This window comes from Austrofundulus limnaeus, unplaced genomic scaffold (genome assembly GCF_001266775.1).
Source record: "Austrofundulus limnaeus strain Quisiro unplaced genomic scaffold, Austrofundulus_limnaeus-1.0 Scaffold362, whole genome shotgun sequence".
NCBI classification, from domain to species: domain Eukaryota; kingdom Metazoa; phylum Chordata; class Actinopteri; order Cyprinodontiformes; family Rivulidae; genus Austrofundulus; species Austrofundulus limnaeus.
The window spans coordinates 110,797-125,094 of NW_013952764.1; the positions used below are offsets into that span (position 1 = coordinate 110,797).

At 37.0% G+C, this 14,298-nt stretch overlaps 1 protein-coding gene across 2 annotated transcripts in view; it reads left to right on the forward strand.

Moving 5' to 3' along the window:
• LOC106528178 (glypican-6) overlaps positions 1 to 14,298 on the forward strand; it is a 115,885-nt gene that overhangs the window by 54,377 nt on the left and 47,210 nt on the right. The window lies entirely within an intron of this gene.

Genomic DNA, 14,298 nt, shown 5'->3' on the forward strand with positions numbered 1-14,298 from the left:
AATTATATATATGCATACATTTAATTGCTATTATTTTTATTACAATTTTGGTTGTTGCTATACATAATGTTCTTTTCATATTAAAAAAAATTGTTAAATACTTTTTCCTTTTTTTTTCCTTTTTTTCTTTTACCTATTTTTTCTTTTACCTATTTTAAACATCTGTGCCTTACCTTACATCACAACAACCTCTTTTTTCTTTCCATTTAGGTTACACTCACACTGCAGGTAAATGTGGCCCAAATCTGATTGTTTTTACCAACACACAGTAGAATTTGAATATCTACAAATAATATCAAAACCAACAAATAATAAATTTTACTAAAATTTAGAAACATTGCCTTAAATGCGCATTGACAGTAACCACATGTTCATTTTAATAACCTTACATCACAACAACCTCTTTTTTCTTTCCATTTAGGTTACACTCACACTGCAGGTAAATGTGGCCCAAACCTGATTGTTTTTACCAACACACAGTAGAATTTGAATATCTACAAATAATATCAAAACCAACAAATAATACATTTTACTATAATTTAGAAATAATGCCTTAAATGCACATTGACAGTAACCACATGTGTATGCTTAACTAAATACTCTTGAGCCACAAAATTAAAAAAATATATGTATTTTCTTTTGTTTATTTAATAAATCTAAGATTTTGTCACTTTCACCTCTCTGTCTAGTACTGATTTGCAAGATGTGCTTTGATTGGGTGAAAATAACCCATCTGTGATTGGCCGGTGATGTGGTTCATTTACATATAACTTGCGTTGCAAGTGTAGAGACAGAGCCGTGCGAACGTGTGTGATTTGAACACATGTGCTTCCAATTATTATTCGTTTATATTGATACSTGCTCTCAAATCAGTGTTACTGTGCTCTAGCTAGCTGCACAATAGTGATGCCAAAGAATTCTGCAAGTCTTCAGCTGCAGAACAGAAGTCTAGTTGCTTTATCTTTGTTCTTTTCATTTCCCATGGCCTGGATGACTGAAAATCTACAGCAACAGGTGATGCTAAGTTAGTCGGACCACATTGAAGCTAACGTGATGGGATTGATATCAAATTTATTTTACCTTCAGCTCTTCGCTTTGCTCCAAAAATAGAACGCGCCGGATAATCCACCAACACAGCAAAAACCAGAGTGTTAAAATTTCAGTGCATACACACACCCACGTCAAGTCTTTCTATCCTTGCGGGAACATTGCATTGATTTCCATTTTTTTCTCATTCATTTGTATATCCTTACCCCAACACTTACCCTAAACTCAAATTAAACCTTACCTAATACCAACCCAAAAAATGGTAGTTGAACTTTTTGGCCCCATAAGGAGCAGTGAGTCGCAACAAGGTTTGGTAATGGAAGTTAAGGGTTAACAAATGGTATTGCCAATATTTGATTCCTATCTTTTTCTGGGGGGGGGGGGTATGTGTGCTATCCATAAGTCTGTAAAATATTTGGCTCATTTAATTAATAAATAGAAAACTTAGATCATGAAAATGATAAATAAATGTCAACTGTTTATAAAGTATGAAGAAATTCCTAAAATGTATTTTTAAAACCACAACACTGTTGTAGATTTACATTTGGCCTTCAGATAAAGAAGTGCCTATTTTCTCATTCTTCTCTCAAATTTCTCCTGCATGAAACGATTTTATTCATGGGATTCTGTTCCCCCGCTGGGCTAAATGGTGACTGATAAGAGGGAAGAACTGCACTCTGGGATGCGTCAAGTTTTCCGCCGAGAAGTTCAGAAGAAGCTTGTCAGCTCAGACACAAATAATACAAATATATGTATAAAATTTATAGAATTATTTCATATTTAATACGGTGCCAGGTGATTGCTGTAGTCAGAAAGGCTTACCTTGTTGGACAAAGCTAAAATGTGGCTTTTTGTGAGCTGGATGAGGATTGTTTTATTTAGGTTATGTTTGTAGGATATGTTATATGTTTTAACAGGTGGTATTTGATTTGATTGAAGGATTTGATAATGATTGTTCCTACATTTCTCACGTTCTCTGTGTCTGGTTAAGTTTCCTGCTTTTCTGTTTTTTTGAGATCCTTATGTTTATTTTGTCATTTTCACATTACCCATTTTATATTTCTTCCAGCCTGAGTTACTTTTAGATTTGTCTTTGTGAGTTCTCATTCATCCTCTGTCAGACTCCTCTGTGTGTTTCCAGTTGGCCACGTCAACTCACACCTGATCCTTGTACGATCCTCAGTTTGTTAGTCCTGTCTTTATATTCCCCATAATTTGATTTGGTTCTGTTTTGTACACCTTAGGTGTCTTGGCTCTATGATAAAGTTAACTGTTCTGCAATTGGTTTGCTGCCATGTTAGTATTTAAGTTTTTGTTTTGGAAAATCTGAGTCCAAGGCCCGTATTTATCAAACGTCTTAGAGTGTAATTTTAGACTTATGTGCTGAAAATTTCTTAAATTTACTCCTCCACTCAGACTTAAGTGTAAATGCCAGTTTTCAGAATTCTTAAGTCTAAGAATCACTCTTACTCTCAGATATTTAAGACCATTCCAGAGGTCTCATCAGTGGTTAAGAGTTGTCACTAGGGGTCTGAGATGGACTGAGAAGACAGAGATCACACAGAACACAGTTGTTCTCTTTCCCACCTGAGTGTTATTCTCAGTTATAATGTACAGAGTAACTAAAATAAGGTGTGGGAAACAGGTTTAGTCAAGCAATACAAAATATAAAGAAAGAAAAGTAAAAAATAAACTATTACCAGTGCACATAAAGTTGGACTAAAAGGCACATATTTCTGTGCGGCTTTTGGAGAAAATATTAAACTATCAGCTGGTGAGTGCATGCAAACGAACGACCCCCCCACCTCCCCCCCAAGAAAAAAATAATAATAACACACACACATTACATTGGGATTAAACTTTTCTTTTTATTGCATTTTATTTCTTTAACTCAAACTTCACATAATCCTTAAATTCCTTTAAAACAATCTTTAGTATTTTCACATGATATAATGATGTTCACGGCAGGGGGTGGGGTGGGGGTCTCAGACCAAGGCGGATGACGATGGAGTGGTGGTGTGTGTGTGAAACAGGTGTTGTCTGCGGGTAGTTTAGTGGAGAGGAGAAAGAGGAGGAGGGTGCAAACTCAACATTTACTCAGGCTCTGAGACATAAAAAACTGTAAAGCTGAGTTTAAAAAAATCTGTGAGATTTTTTTTTGCATGTCTGTATCATGATGCAAATGAGGAAATCTAATGTAATTTATAGACAATCAGTACAACATGACATATATAAACATTAGTGTGTTGAAAGTCGTCCTGGAACCGGGAGGTTGCCGGTTTGATCCCCTGTCCAGCTGTCTCAGTTGCTGTGTCCTTGGGCAAGATACCTCACCCCAGTGCCTCTGATGTGTGTCCCATCAGTGTATGAATGTGATTGGCACTGATTAGTCTCCATAGATGATTGTACATGTTAGCTTTGTAGAGCCCTAATAGAGTGCTGTGTGAATGGGTGAATGAGGACACAGATTGTAGTGTGAAGAGCTTTGAGTGTCCTGGATGGATAGATATATCCATCCAGTATTATGTAAGTGCAGTCCATTTACTAAACAATTCAGTTTTGCAACATGTTTCTTAAAAAATCTGTTAAAAATCAATAAAAAGATTAGGAGCAAATTGGCAATACACTTTACCTTGGTCAATTTAACAGTGAATTTAAGGTTTGGACTTGTATTGAAAGTGTTCAAGGTTTAAAATGAAAATCCCAGGTTGCCCTTCTGAGGGTTTTTTTACTCAACATTTTCCAGCACAAAAACYGTGCTTTTGTTTAGCTGAATTTATGTTTTCCTTTTTTCTCTAAATATAAGTTGAGTTGAACACAGGACTCTAGACTAACTTTTTGCACTGGTGGCACCGGTGCACCTAACATTTTTTCTTAGGTGCACCAGCACAAAAGTTAGGTGCACCCAAATTTTCAACCATGTCGCATTTAACATCAGAGTTTTACAGGTTATTTTTTTAATCACTGTTCATTAAGGCAGCATTAACTCRAAAATAATTAGTTAACAATCTAGTAAACATCAAGTTCTTTATTTGAACCAGAATTGTACAAGATATAACTTACTGAAAAGTATTTAAAGTGATTCTATAAAATTCTAAGTGCAAATGTTTATAAACATCTTAAACATTTCATGGTTAAATTTTTTTAGACACCTGCCCCACAAATGGACAACTCCTGTAGTTTGGCCCTATGGATCTTTGGCCTTGACTAAACCAGAATGATGAACAGAGAATAATGATTAATAACAGAAGTATTACTGATATTTATTAAAAGGTTGTGCAGATTTTTAAAATAAATAACACATAAAAGTCTGCAATTTCAGCATTAGTTGAATCTTATTATATTATTTCACTTAAATATCTAATATGTCTAGTTTTATCCCCAGAAGAACCAATTTCAGATACTTGGAATGTAACTGTGGGGAAGTCGATTAAGTGCAAAAGCGGCCTGCCATACACGTTAGCTTCCTCGTCCTGCTCAAATGATCTGCAGCGCTCAGACCCCGACTGTTAAATTAACAAGATGGAYGAGCGAGCAACCGTCCACATCTTTTCATCTCCAGCTAACAAGAAAGAACTGTTTTTCAGACTCCGATCTGGGTTTAAAAAAAACAAAAACAAAAAAACAATGGTTGTTTCTCTATGCATGCGCGTACGCACGCATGTGTGTATACAGATTTTTGCTTCATGGTGGGTACAGTTATTGACCATTTCCCCAGTACACAAAGCCAGGTGAGGTTAGGGTTTGGTTCAGGTGTGTAGCGTACCTGAGAGGTTATGGTTGGCTATAGAATTGACAGGGAAATGAATGGAAGCCAATGCAAAGTCCCCATGAGGATAGAACAACAAACGTGTGTGTGCGCGGGAGGTGTGGAGCGGAGCCGACGAGCAGAGTGCTGTGTTATTAGGAGTGCTGGAGACTGTCGGTGGGCGACCATTGATACTGCTGGATTCATTTTTTACGGAATATGGAAACTTTTTTTTTTCAGTGGGCGACCGCTCCCCCTCCCCCTCGGTCGCACCAGTCCAATCGGACATTTTTTTTAGTCGCACTATTAGGAAATCAGGTCGCATTTGCGACCAAATTGGTCGCACTAGAGCCATTTGGAAAACTACTGATTTTATGTTCTTCCAGTTTATGATAAATGACTAATGGGACATTTTTGTGTTAGATTGTTTTTGACAACTCTTTGTGCATACATGAATCATTTGAAAAATCTAACAAACATACTGACCAGGAAATCTGCTGATCCATTAAGCACCACCGTACTTTTCTGTTAGCATTGTTTGTTTTATTGGGGGGAGCTATATCATAAATCAGCGTATTAACAAATGTAAACTCCTCTTTATCTTATAAAGTGATTATAGATCTAATTAGTAAATACAGTTTATGTAGTTCCCCATCATTCATGCACAAACATTGTTAGGGTCTTTCAGCAGAACATTTCTCTTTCTTAAAAACACATTTTAATTTCTGCAATATTGATCACTGGACAGGTTTTATTAGATTTACTGTAGGTGCTCAATGAAATGAGTCAAAGTTTCTAAAGATGTGTGGATAAACAGCTGATGAATCTTTGAAATGATTCTATAAATAGCCAATGTTTTTTGGGATTGATTGATATTGCATTTACAGCACTGCAGTAGTTCAATCTGCACTGCTTCCCTCTTGTATTCTTGTACATCTTAATTTGAAAGTTCTGGGGTTTCATGCGGCGCTGAGAACTTTTCACTTTTCTATGGATTTATTTGGACTCATTTGCTTCTCTCTTCATAAAATCCCTCAATGACTCTGATGCTGGGATCGAGGCTCTGTGGGGATGCGCCATCTGTTGCAAAACTTCTTTTTATTGTGTGTGTGTGTGTGTGTGTGTGTGTGTGTGTGTGTGTGTGTGTGTGTGTGTGTGTGTGTGNGTGTGTGTGTGTGTGTGTGTGTGTGTGTGTGTGTGTGTGTGTGTGTTTGTGTAACTGAAAATAGTTCTGATTGTGTGTTTGGGGTCAAATTGATGTCAGAGAATAAATTGGGGACCACTCAGATTGTGCTACTGGTTGAAAAGTGTATCAGCAGCATTCTACAAATGTTAAACTGGTCCAGGTGTTGTAACAACCTGTAAATAGATTTTTTTTAATTATTAGGAGAAGAAAAAGCAGCAGCAGAGTGCTCATGTTTCACCTTTGTGTTTAGCTCATTAAATGTGCATTAACAGATTTACACATCAGGAAGACTTGGTGCAGTTTGATGTCTTTTCACTTGATGAGTGTTTTCACACAGCTCTTAGCAATTGTTTGTTGCTTTGTCTGCCTTAACCCCCCCCCCCCCCCCCGATATAAATTTTAGGTCAGTCTTTGGGAAAGCCCCAGGGATGTTATGGACCAGTGAATCAGAACCACCTCATAGAGGGCGGAAAGCTGCAAAGACCTTGAGTTGATTCTCAATGAGATCTGCAGCAACTTTAGGTGGGAAAACTTTGGAGGACAGCATCTTTGTTTAGCAACCAAATCCATTGAGATGGCTTAAAAAGATCTAATCTCTTTAAAAATATAAATGTTAAATGTGGAAAAATAAACAGTTGTGTTCCTGAAAGTGTAGATATATCGTCCTATACAATCACTAAATTTAGACAGTTTCTTTTTTTTTTTTTTTTTTTGCAAAATCAACTAATTTCTTCCCTTTTTTATTTAAATATTGTGTTCCATAAGTGCACAGTGAGCAGCTGGAGTCTGGCAGCAGATAGAACAAGAGTGACAGATGTCAGATTGTGTTAAGGTTCCTGGGAGTGCAGAAGTACTGGACTGTAAACAGAATAAATTAGGTTCAATCAAAAAGAGTACTTGTGTGGGGCTTAGTTTGTCATCTTGCCCTTTTCTTATTTTGTGAAATCTAATGTGACCGATGATTTGGACTAGATGTTAGGTGTGTGTTAGGTGTTCACACATGAAGATGGAGTACAGCATTGCTCACAAGTCTGGATAAATCCTACCCCCACCCCCTCTTCGCCTTTTTTTTTCTTTGAGCTAAACACAGAAAAAGCAACATGAAGGGCAGCTTGAAGCACAAGACGGTGGTAGATCAGCCAAAAATTTCTGAAACTGTTTTTGTCTAAAGGGCATTTTTGACATCAACACCGTATTTGAGGCCATATCTCACTGTTTAACTGAATTTTAATCAAATCTAATGGATGCTAATTAACTGACTTAAATATTTTGTACAAGTTTTAGTGCGTTTAACATATAGAGCAGTTTTTCTTACCCATTTTTAAATGGTTTTGTGTTTTGTTTGCTATTTTAGCATTTTATTTCTCATTGAATGGTCATTTATTTCTTCACATGGAATTCTGTTTACAAGTGAATAGCCCCAGCTAAAATAACAGTGCAATACAAAACTGAGGCTGGTGTAAAGGTTTAAATAATAGCAATTCACTTGAGCTGCTGTTAAAGTTTGAAAATTGGAGGTGTTTTGTGCTTTTGGAGGTGGTCTCCATTTAGACCGTGCTGTTGAGTTACAAAAGGTCTGACCAAATGGAGCTATTTCCAAAGCAATTTTGCATTATAGTTATTTGAACAGAGGTAGTATCAAAGTCCTCCTGGATCTCCATACCTCGAAAGTGCTACACGCTGCTGCTGCCGAGTTGCTGTTTACTTTTGCAAATAACCAGAAAATTCCAGGTAAATAATTGTAACGCAAAATGGACAAAGATGTAAAACTTTATAAAGTACTGATTGTTCGGACGACATAAATTTTGGAGATTGGAGTTCTTTTAAAGGGGTGTATTATGCAAAATCAAATTTTTTGAGCTTTATGGTTATGCCATTCTCTCATCAAAAACATACCCAGGGTGTTGCTTTGATTGTGCATATTTGAGAAAGCCTTGAATCTCCTGTGGTAGCCATGTGGCTCTGTTTAAACACTTGCTGGTACAAAGCACCACCTATTTGTACAGCTGAGGTCCCACCCCACAGAGCGTCCCTCCCCTGAAGCAATGTTGTAAAGACAAGCTGAAGTAGGAGTGTCAGAAACGGTAGGAGGTTCCTAAAGACAGAAGTCAATTTCAAAGCGTTCAGAACAGCTATGATGCAAATAAAAATTTATTTTTTTGATATATACAGCACTTTTTTAAGAACTTAAACAATTATTTGATTGTGGTATAGAACTGACCTATGGACTTGTAAAATACTTATCTCCATTTTAAAAGGTGGCAGCAATCCATTTTGGTCTTAGTTATTTTCAGACTACATCTCATCAGACTTGTCAGATGTAAACTATATTTCTCTAAACAGAGGCTATTTACAATGAATAACATCTTTTACACCAAAACCCACTTCAAAACAGCCAAACTAATAATTTTAATGTTGTAAATTAGTGTCGCATTTAAGTATGAAAAAATCTAAAATATTCAAAACTCAACTTTATTCCACTCCAAGTATTACAAATATTACCTGAGATCGGTTTGCTTTTAAAGTCTAATAAATCCTCTCTGGTGTTTGATTTTATTCTAATAAAAAGAGAGGTGAAAAGGCAGAAAAAAGTTTAGACACAGCTTCTAGCTCCGCTTGAATTTGATCTTTTTGGATTGGTACCATTAATCCTGCAGCGTTGCTCTTTTTGTCTTTATCAGAGTTGTTGTCAATTGGATTATTGTTCTCTGGTGCAGAAGAAATGTCAGTTCTATAAGTCTTGGCTTTGGCATTTCATGCTTATTACAGGCTAAAAGATTTTCAATTAGCTTGAAGTCTAAGCACAAAAAAAGCCTTGACTTGGCTCTCAGTGTTAAATTGTCGGGAAAGACAGACAAATTAAATAAAAAGCTGCTTAGCTGAGTTGTATGCCGTTACATATTCTTCCGTATAGAAGAAACACGGAAACACATCCCTGATTATGCCTTCGATGTTAGACCAATGTGTTCCCTTTGATTCTTTTTGCATTTATTCAAACCATCATCATGTATCAGCTCCGCTGAGAACAAAAGACGAGATGTTTAGGAGGTGAAAATCAATCCAATCACAGAAAGTGAAAACTCCTTTAAACCCATAGGCCAGGCCCCTGAGAAGAACAGTTCTTTTCCTCTAACTCTGCTCAAAATAACACACTCATTAAAAGAATTCAAAACTGTGAGGGAACTTGAACAAATAAAAAACAAAATGCCAGTTCACATAATAATAATGCATTACTCTGCAGTATGAGTATGACGCTCTAAGCTGCTGTTGTGGCTTAAAGCCAGAGGCAAAGTAAGATGTAGGTATGAAAGAAGATTCACATTTTGTTTGAAAATTTGATTTTTTTAAAGTAAATCTTTAGAATATATTCTACTTTTATCCTGCAGTAAATGAAAAATAACTGAATTTAACACTTCCTGTTTATAGTTTCTAATCACACAAAGCACATATACTTATTTCTGCATAACACTGATTTTGTATTAGTATAAACAATAAAAAAATGTAACCTAAGCTAAACTTGAATGTCATACTGTGATGGTATATTCTTTTGGAAAGTTGCTCTGAATAAATCCGGTCTGAATAAATTATTAAGTGAACTCTGCTGAGTAGCCAGTAACTAATCCGTTTGTTCCCACAGGAGGACTTAATCCTTGCTGACTTCTTCCTAAAACTTGTTCTGTGGATAAAACAAGCACACTGTCTTTTTACAGCTTAAAGCAGTGTTCACATAGTCATTCAGTAATGTGCATTAAATAGATAGCATTTTGGTACACATTTTTATTAAAATTATTAATGAGCATACATACATTTTAAAAAGCAGGCCACATGCAGTTTAACAAGATTAAAAGTGGGATTAGCGTCTAATTAGATTAATTAGCGGAGGTGCAGAATGATTTATGAACAGCTGTCTGTTTACTATGGCTGAGGTTTATAGTTAAATCACACAGTGAGCTACATCCAAGCCCTGTAGGGATTTAAAAAACATTAAATTGTCAAATTTCACTCCGGAAATGGTAAATTATCAATTTGTGTATTGTTTTACGTTGAATAATGTAATGAAGCAGGCTGATCTTAACCTCTCTGGTTGTTTGAACATTAGTCAAAAGATCGAGGATRAATATTCTCCTCTCCAGTTTAAATTTGTTGTGACATTATTATTACGCCAAATTCCCCATTCTTGTGAATTCTTCTCTTGCATCCTGAAATGCTTTCAGTGGGTGAATTGGAGAACTCTGACACTCTTTTAAATGCTTATTTGTTCATTAGTTATTTTGCAATCTTGTTGCGTCGTCATGTACAGACTTATTTTACCCCCCCGCCCAACCCCCGAGAATCATGTCATCTGTGAAAGCGATCTGCATTGATTCTATCTGCTTATTCCTACTTAATTAGGTGATTTGTTTCACTTGGTAATGGGAGCCAGTCAGAACCTGTTTATTTCATTTCAACACAGCAAAGCCTTTTGAAAGAAACGCTCATGAATAMGTATTGACTAAAAAAAATTATGCACTGAGCTTTCAGCTAAAATAGTTTCTGCTCACAACAGTGCTGGTGGTGGTTTTCTTTAAATTTGCTCTACTGTAATATTAACTTGCACTCCATCTACTTCACCATAATGATGCCAAGCCCTTTTCTATACCAACACAATGATGTGGGTTAAACATGCGCTGGTGTCTTATCTAGATGGGTCAATGCAAATTATCCAAGCTGGCTCGCAATTTCTCTTCAGCGAGCTCACCTTTAGTGAACAGGCGTTTGCATATCTCTATTAGAAATAGATTAAATAAACTCTAGATGATTTGACAAAGGAGTGAAGATGCAGGGAGCTTATGAATAAAACTGCCTGGAAACTTGAAATGTGTTTGAATATACAATTAGACTGAAGTAATAATCTTAATCTTACTATATTAAAGAAGAGTTTACTGGAAGGAAAATCATTAATGCAATATTCTAAAACAGCTACAGTGTATAACACACATATAAAGAAAATTCAAATGTCTACATAAAATAATTCTTATTATTGTCACATATTAAATTAAATGTAAGAAGAAATAGCAGCATTGAAATGTTGGGTCATGATGGCACTCTGGGGTTTAAATATGGCATCTTGGCCATGACTGGTTCCAGGCATCCAACACAGAAAACAGSAAGTTCCTGATTCCTTAATTTTGTTGCTCTGATTGTTTATTTGTATTTATTTGCTCACACCATCTATTATATAATGTTGGCTACATAATAGGATTAATCAGATGATTAAAAAGCAGGATGCTTTGGATGCATTTTGATTACTACCTGGATGTAACGCTGCATCATAAGTATGTCCTAGTTAAAAAAAAGAAATGAAATCTGTAAAATAAACAAGCAGCTGAACATCTATACAACAGTTCAAACACTGTAAACAGCAGCATTCCTCTACGGTTTTAATAAGATCTACAGTATATTATATTTAATTGATATAATTTTGGACATCTGTTAAAGCCTAAGGACCCACAAAGCAGACAGGTGTCAATCAGATGTGGGCCAGGTCTGGCAATGATGGCATTAGGGTTGGGCATAATCGTATCGTGTGCAATTAATCGTCAGAAAAACATTAATCGATTACTTTTTGGCATTTGACGATTAATACGATTAATGCCACCAGGCAGAATCTGCTCGGTGCTCCTCTCTGCTTCAAATTTGGAACAGATTTTTATGAAATCTTTCCCACTAAATTGGTCATGTGACTAGGACATGAGGGTGTCCAGGGACTCCAGGGGATTAATCGTCAAATTAACCGTTATCGGCTAAATACCACGATTAATCGTGATTAATTTTTTTGCCAATATTGCCCAACCCTAGATGGCATTGTTTATATGATGGCATTCCACAACTGGCCCAACTGCAGTTTGGTTTATGTGGCCCAAATAAGCTGTTTTGCAGAGAAGATTTGGCAAACTTTTTATGTGCACAACCCAGCTGTACTGCTCTTCCCCCATGTTCATGTTCCTTACAAATGTGGCACCGTTTMAAAGGAATATTAACATATTGTCCAACTTGGGGCAGCTGTGGCAGAGTGGTTAGTTGGCAGTTTGATTACTTGCTATTCCGTCACATGTCGAAGTGTCTCTGGGCAATACACTGAACCCCCACTACCTCTGACGTGTGTCTCATCAGTGTATGAATGTGATATAGAGCACTGATTAGTCTGTATAGATTGATTCACCTGTATTAGCTGAGATCTAATGGAGTGCTGTGTGAAAGGGTAAATGAGGGCACAGATTGTGGTGTGAAACACTTTTGGATAAAAAGGTGCTATACAAGTACAGCCCATTTACCATTCCAACTGTATAAGAAATATTAAGATGCTTTTTTACATTTGTTACAACAAAGAAATAATCTACCAAATGCAATGTCCTATTACTTTTAGTTACTATATTTTTAGGCCACCAAAGGGCAGTCGATCTTTGTGATATCTGCACTGAGTGTTAGATTGTTCTGTGCATTGAGTGTGTGAGAACTGGGCCAGATAAATTTTATTGTGTGTGTGCCACTACCAAATTTTGATGTAGCATCTGGAAAATTGACCAAATTACAGACGTCTTTAGGGTTGAAGTTGATCAGTTGTTTAATTGGTATGGTTCCAAGGATTAATCCGTTGTAGATGTCTGTCTAATATTTTCTTGAGTTTCATTCAAATTTGTCTTTCAATTCGTGAGATTTTTGCTAACGTATATATAGTTAGCCTTTTCCAAATAACAGTTATTGAAAAGATCTTGCACTATATATAGTCCACATAGTACGTGATGGGAATGTCTCATCTACTTCTACACATTTTATAAAGATTGTGCTTCCACCTGCCTTACTCATGGCACATTTTTCTTTTTCTTGACATCCGATTGGTTTGGACCTCATACAAGGAGAAACAGATTGTCTGTTGTATGAGACATATACATATTCATTCCTTTTGTGCTGGCAGTACTGTTTCCGAAATGCCAACTAAATATCAAAACCTGCAGCTAAATTTGCATGTCTGTGAGATATCAAAATGCCTGATTTGGAATTCACCACAGCTCTAATTGCATTGTGGGATGTGCCATTCGCCATGCATCATGGTGGTTTCCTAGCTTCCTGCTTCATGGAGATCATCTAATAAATGCTTAATAATACCGCAGACTTTTTATCTAGGAGCTCATGAAGAAATCTAAGAATAATCATAAATTAATAACCACAAAAGGAACATATTTATTTTAGGACTGAGTCATAATTTTATAGGATTTATTATGTTGTTTAGTAAAACTGGAGCCATGTATCAAAAAAAATAATTAAGTTAAATAATTGGGTTTATGTTTAATTGTTTACCCAGATGCTATTTTTTTTCTTTCCCCATAGAGGTAATTTTGAATTTATCATATCTCTTCTACAAGCTGAAAAAGTGAAACTTCATTTTTGCTTTATATTCACCAGGAACAAAAGGGACTAAATGGAGAATTTCTTTTTCAAACTGAGTGTTGAGAAAATACATCCACGTCCTCAAAAAAAGAAGTTAATGCATTGACAACTACTTTATTTCAGTGACATGCATTCTGTTTTACACTTCCCTTTCTTTTTAATACAATTGCAGCTTTGCACCAAAGCCTGTTGTTCTTCCTCAGAGCTTCAAATCACATTTGAGCTTTGTGAAACATCTATTTTTAAATACTTTTAGGCAAAAATAGTGAAATCATTCGTGAGCATTCGGTGATTAAATCTCCAAGACATCTTAAACCCTAATTAGCAGAACGATCTGATGATGAACAGTTGATTATTGCACCATGCTGCTTAGTTTGATTAGCTGCTCAGTTCACTGCTGATGCTGCTTGAGTGGAAGGCTTTACATCAGAAATCCTGCTTACGGTTTAGAATACTGTAGCCAAAGTATTGACACCCYGGTGGGGTGTGYGGCTGGCTGCCAGCRTGCTGGGGGTTCCCGGGGTCTGGGGCTGGGCACTGGGGTGTGTGCCGGCCTGGCCTGGTGACTGCCTGCTGGGGCTCAGGGCCTCTGGCCCTGTCAGACTTTGGCCTGGAGTGGGTGCGCCCTGGGGGCCCGGACCTCTGTGCCCTTTCCTGGATCTGCTCTGGTATGGCAGGTGCCGGTGGAGCCCATGAGTTTGTCGCTGCTGGCCCTGGGGGCTGTGCATGTGGTCAATGGGGGGACTCAGCTTTTTTCCCAGTTCTCCCCTACGGCCTGATCTGGGGGGTGGGTGGGCGGAACTTCCCGTGCGGGTGCCCCTTGGGGGCTCTGCGCTCGAGATTCCTCTCGGGCTCTTGGGCTCTGGTCTTCCTTATGTCTGCCTCGTGT